We start from the raw sequence: 6,000 nt of genomic DNA on the forward strand, positions 1-6,000 counted from the left end.
CTCCCGGCCAATCAGAGGCGTTTTAATGGGAGAAGGCGGGAGAAAACTGCAAGGGGTTCTTGATAAGGAACGCAGCGGACCCGTTGATGCTGTTGTTCTAGCTAAGGACACAATTTGATATTTATTTATCTTTCAGCCGGTGATCTATTCGGTGTAACGATGGGCTCTTTCGCGCTGCCGATGATCTGTTCACCACGTTATGGGCGCTCGTTGGTATTGTAGCACCCTTTTTCGTGCCCAAAGGACCAAACCGAGGGTAGGTGTCCTACCGTTATCCATACAAACGCATAACAGAAGCGAAAAAATTGTGTATTATGGTAATCTGATTTAATGGTAATCTGGTAAATATTTATATTAGCTTTTTTAAGGCAAATATTTTGCATTGTAAGGATGTGTTCCTATATCTCGGATTGTAATGAATGAACAGGATGGAAACAGTGGGCCCTGGACAGAAGCCTTATTTATACCCATCGATCCTCTCTCTCTCTCATCCCTGCTGTTGGCCCGCTCGCAATGCAGTTGTCACAGTAGTAGCTACTGTATATCAAGATGTCGTTCATATTAAGCAGGTTATAGTGTGTGCTTGCGATGATAGCTGATATGGTAATGTGTATTAACTCTTTCTGTTCACAGGGTTGTCATCACTAGTTTGATCTTGACAGCTGTTTGTTTTGGTTATTGTGAGTATGAATGTCCTGTCAGGTTCTCTACTCTGTGTTATCTCTCCAGTCTACTTACTGTATAAGTTAATGTCAGGTTCTCTATTTGCCTGTATAAGTTAATGTCAGGTTCTCTAGTTGCTGTGTGTGTGTGTGTGTGTGTGTGTGTGTGTGTGTGTGTGTGTGTGTGTGTGTGTGTGTGTGTGTGTGTGTGTGTGTGTGTGTGTGTGTGTGTGTGTGCAGCTGGCTGATAGCGATCCTAGCCCAGGCCAGCCCTCTGTTTGGACCTCAGCTGAAGAACGAGACTATCTGGTACCTCCGCTACTTCTGGGAGTAACACCAGGTCAGTCCTACTGTCTAATTATAACGCCTGACATGGCACTGTATAATAGCTTTCAAGAATAGCGTTAATGTGTCAGGGCCGCGAACCCTGACACACAGCCTAGGATACCAGAGGTGGCATGGGTTGGAATCTGACCTACTGTCATTCAGACTACTTGAGTCTCTCCTACCTTTCCTGTCTTCTCTTCACTGGCCTAGCTCAATAAAACACATAAAACCCCACAAAAATAATTGTAAAAGAATCATCATTAATAAACTAGGTATATAGAGTTTATAATGGCTCCTCTCTCTCTTTCTCTCTTCAGGGTTGGGTTCTCTTTGATGCTCCGTTGACCACATATCTTTATTCCCTTCATCCATCCTGGACTGGATTCTTTTACAACTTGACTCCTGAAACCCGTCTATACCCTCTTCTTTACATCCCTGGCTACATTCCTCTATCCCTCCATCCCAATGTCTTTCTTACGTCACTGCAACGTTGTCAGAATGTTTTGCATCGCCATCTGAACCTGCAGCAGTCAAGTCAGGAGAGAATCTGCACTGTCCAATTTACAGTAGCTATTACAGTGAAAGAATACCATTCTATTGTTTGAGGGGTTATGAACTTGAAAAGTTATGAAAAAAACAATTAGGCACATTTGGCCAGTCTTGATACAAAATGTTGAACAGAATGCAATGGTTCATTGGATCAGTCTAAAACTTTGCACATACACTGCTGCCATCTAGTGGCCAATATCTAAATTGTGCCTGGGCTGGAATGATACGTTTTGGCCTTTCTCTTGCATTTCAAAGATGATGGTAAAAAAAAAATACAAAAAAACACATAGTTTTTTTTCTTTGTATTATTTTTTTTACCAGATCTAATGTGTTATATTCTCCTACATTCATTTCACATTTCCACAAACTTCAAAGTGTTTCCTTTCAAATGGTATCAAGAATATGCATATCCTTGCGTCAGGTCCTGAGATACAAGCAGTTTGATTTGGGTATGTTATTTTAGGTGAAAATTTGGGGGGTTTTAAACAATCATGTTCTAATGTCGGGATCAAATCTGTGTCAACATAGATAAGCGATGTATAATACTCCTTAGACAGAAAAGTATATGACACTATATATGTAAGGATTATATGAAACATATATCGAGGTCATCATGCTGCTGCTGTTCCAACGTGTTGTAGAATGCATGCAGAATTCTATTTATTGGATAGCAGGTATGAAAGTCATATGAAATATCAAATTATATAATATAATTGTATATGTTACATATCATCCTTACATGTGGGAAATGTTCTATTTTTGAGCGAAACGATGTATTTGCTTTGATAATGCACTGGAAGGCATAGCTCACACTGATAAACCTGATATTACCAGGTTGCATATAGATGTCATTTGCATCTCTAGCTACAGTTAAAACGTGTAATCTTGGAGGTTTAGTTGACCTGTTATTGTTTACAATTCCTCTACATGTTGTTGTTGTTATTATTATTATTAATATTAAAGTGTAGTATTTATTTTGACTGACGTCCAGGCTCTTACATAAGTTGACTGTTATGTGGAGTCAGTGTCTGTATTATGTTTCCTTGATGATTATTGTTGAGTCATTCTGTGTGTAAATACTAGTACATTTCCAGGAGGGGTTGGCTGGCCGACGGCCATGAGAAACTACACTCGAGAGCCCCACTCCATTTTAAGCGTCTTTAAAATCTTAAAACCAATAGGACAACTATTTACTCTAGCCTCTCTCCTTTCCCATCATCACTCTCCAGGATCGTTATGGTCCTCCTAGGGTTGCAAAATTCCAGTAACTTTCCCCAAATTCCCTGGTCAGAAATCCTGGTTGGAGGATACCCAGATTTCCTATACATTCCCTTCTAATTCCAAGAATATCCCTACTGGGATTTCTGGAAAACTAGGAATTTGGGGAAATTTCCTACAATTTTTCAACCCTAGGTCCTCCTAGTTACCATGGTGATCATGATCACAATATCAGCCGTTGTTTGTCGTCGACCACAATACAACTAGTCTTGCTGCAGGGACAGGGTTGGAGGACTCAATTCCAATTCAACAATTAACTCTCATCAATTCAGGAATTGAATGGAAATTTCCCTATTAATGAACTGAAAAATCACAATTAAACATTTCCATTCCTAAATAAGTTGAACTTGAATTGACTCCAAACGCTGCAAGTGCTTGCTATCAACCTCTGCCCCTTCTTGTGTAAACGATGTGTGATGCTTTCTGTAGGAAGGCACCCCAGCTCCAGCCAGCCACAACAACCTTCCCTGCCCTCCCTCCACCCCCACCCAGAGAGAAGCCATCTTAGCCTCAGTGCCAGTCTTGTTAGTGCCATCATGCCAACTCCTCCTTGTCATTCGCTGTCATACTAAACATGTTTGGCTTGACAATCACACCAATGTAGTTGTCAAGATGGCACAAACACATCTGGGACCAGGCTAGGGCCTCATATCTCTGAGACAGCTTGTTCCTCAGCTCAGCCAAAAAGTCAAGAAAGATACATCAATATACAGCTACTTTTGAGAAAGACCAAATGATGTTGTGTTTTCCTTTAAGCCTTGTTGATCGTTGTGGTGGCAGGTTTACAGAGGGATCAAAAGTGATAGATCAAGTCCACGTCCCTAATGGCAACCTATTGCCTATACTCTATAGCGCACTCCTTTTAACCAGGGCCCATTGGGCTCTGATCAAAAGTAGTGCACTATGTAGGGAATAGGGGTAATTTAGGACGCTCCCTGAAAGTAGACATGATTCAGCCCAGGGCTGACATGAATAGATCCGTTTACATGAGAGAAAGCTGTTCCATGTATTCCAGCTATGTAGATATGTGGATATGTGGAAGCCTCAGTCCATTATTATGAACACTAGACCTAGGTTGCAACGGGCACAACAGCTCGTTCATTGTGGTCACCATGGAAACATTGAGCGTATAGATGTGTGTGTTTTTGACACTGGAAAAGACTTGTCTGACTCAGGCCTTGTGTAAGTGTGATCTAATGTGTAGGTTTATACAGTGACATTGTCCATGTGAATCCCTTAGTAAAAACCCTATTTCAATGTCTGGTACACTGTGTCATGTCTCCTTCTGAATCCTCCTCAGCCTGCACCTGACACTTGTCTCTATCGTACAGACACACACACACACACACCTGATATTATGAGCACTGTTCTTTACCATTCATTTACACAGTTAGAATGAAGGTTTGTACAGTTAAAGTTGACATTTACACAGTTGGAGGTTTGAATGGACGTTTGTACAGTTAAAGTTGACATTTACACAGTTAGAATGGCGTTTAAAGGGACGTTTAGACAGTTAAAATGGGCGTTAAGGCTATAGCTAAAGGAAACCTCTAGCCGTACGGCTATAGGGGGAAAACTATTGAGCCATTTGTGCAACCAGCGGATTAGGGATTACAGGGTTACATAAAATTACAGACATCATTCATCATCTAGGATCAGACAGTTGTCATTACTCAACATTATGGGCCTGCTGCTGTGTGAAGGTGATGGAAAATCCCAAATGGCATCCTACAGACAATGATGACTGAAGAAGATACAGGACTATATGAGATGAACTGTAGACAGTGGAGGGAAGCTTTCACTTTGAAATTCCTATTTGGCCTTCAACAATCTCAAACACACACACACACACTTTCAACAGTCTAAACCTCTCTGTCTCATTTTTTAACAACGACCCACCTGGGCTATGACTTGTTTTCAAAGAATGAAATGGCCTTGGTGTCTCATAGTTACCATGTTCCACAGTTCTGGCCATAGAGATAGAATGAGAACACAGACCTACACACTCTAGAATATCTATGGTTCTGACAGGCTTGTTCAGTGATTGGATTAAAATCTAATCAAATGTATTTATATAGCTCCTCTTACATCAGCTGGTGCCACAAAGTGCTGTACAGAAACCCAGCCTAAAACCCCAAACAGCAAGCAATGCAGGTGTAGAAGCACAGTGGCTAGGAAAAACTCCCTAGAAAGGCCAAAACCTAGGAAGAAACCTAGAGAGGAACCAGGCTATGTGGGGTGGCCAGTCCTCTTCTGGCTGTGCCAGGTGGAGATTATAACAGAACATGGCCAAGATGTTCAAATGTTCATAAATGACCAGCAGGGTCAAATAATAATAATCACAGTGTTTGTAGAGGGTGCAACAGGTCACACCTCAGGAGTAAATGTCCGTTGGCTTTTCATAGCTGATCATTGAGAGTATCTCTACCACTCCTGCTGTCTCTAGAGAGTTGAAAACAGCAGGTCTGGGACAGGTAGCACGCCCGGTGAACAGGTCAGGGTTCCATAGCCGCAGGCAGAACAGTTGAAACTGGAGCAGCAGCACGGCCAGGTGGACTGGGGACAGCAAGGAGTCATCATGCCAGGTAGTCCTGAGGCATGGTCCTACGGCTCAGGTCCTCCAAGAGAGAAAGAAAGAGAGAATTAGAGAGAGCATACTTAGATTCACACAGGACACCAGATAAAACAGGAGAAATACTCCAGATATAACAGACTGACCCTAGCCCCCGACACATAAACTACTGCAACATAAATACTGGAAGGCTGAGACAGGGGGGTCAGGAGACACTGTGGCCCCATCCAATGATACCCTCAGGCAGGGCCAAACAGTCAGGATATAACCCCACCCACTTTGCCAAAATGTCTGTGATCATTCTCTGTCAGCTGCGTTGTTCTCTCCATTGAATATGGAATGTGTCATATGTTGTGGCCTATATCTACTGCCGACTGGGAGAGGACATACTGTACTGTACAGGCGCGCATGAACATGCACACACTCTCTCTCTCGCTGTGTTTCTCACAGTACACACAAGTACACACCCTCTCTCACAAACAAACACACACTCGCTGTGTCTGTCTCTCTCTGTCACTCACACCACACTAAACTGTTCTATAATTAATGAAAGATAACGTACTCTCCTGTCTCTCTCACACACACACTAAACTGTTGTATTATTCATGGTAA

The 6,000-nt window shown here is 42.2% G+C and overlaps 1 long non-coding RNA gene across 1 annotated transcript; it reads left to right on the forward strand.

Moving 5' to 3' along the window:
• The first annotated feature begins 885 nt into the window (after positions 1 to 885).
• LOC127923206 (uncharacterized) lies at positions 886 to 4,082 on the forward strand. Its single transcript, XR_008113682.1, has 2 exons — positions 886 to 1,002; positions 1,307 to 4,082. It is a non-coding gene; the product is annotated as an uncharacterized LOC127923206 (long non-coding RNA).
• The last annotated feature ends 1,918 nt before the right edge of the window (positions 4,083 to 6,000 follow it).

The sequence above is a fragment of the Oncorhynchus keta genome, unplaced genomic scaffold, assembly GCF_023373465.1.
Source record: "Oncorhynchus keta strain PuntledgeMale-10-30-2019 unplaced genomic scaffold, Oket_V2 Un_contig_2878_pilon_pilon, whole genome shotgun sequence".
Lineage (NCBI taxonomy): Eukaryota > Metazoa > Chordata > Actinopteri > Salmoniformes > Salmonidae > Oncorhynchus > Oncorhynchus keta.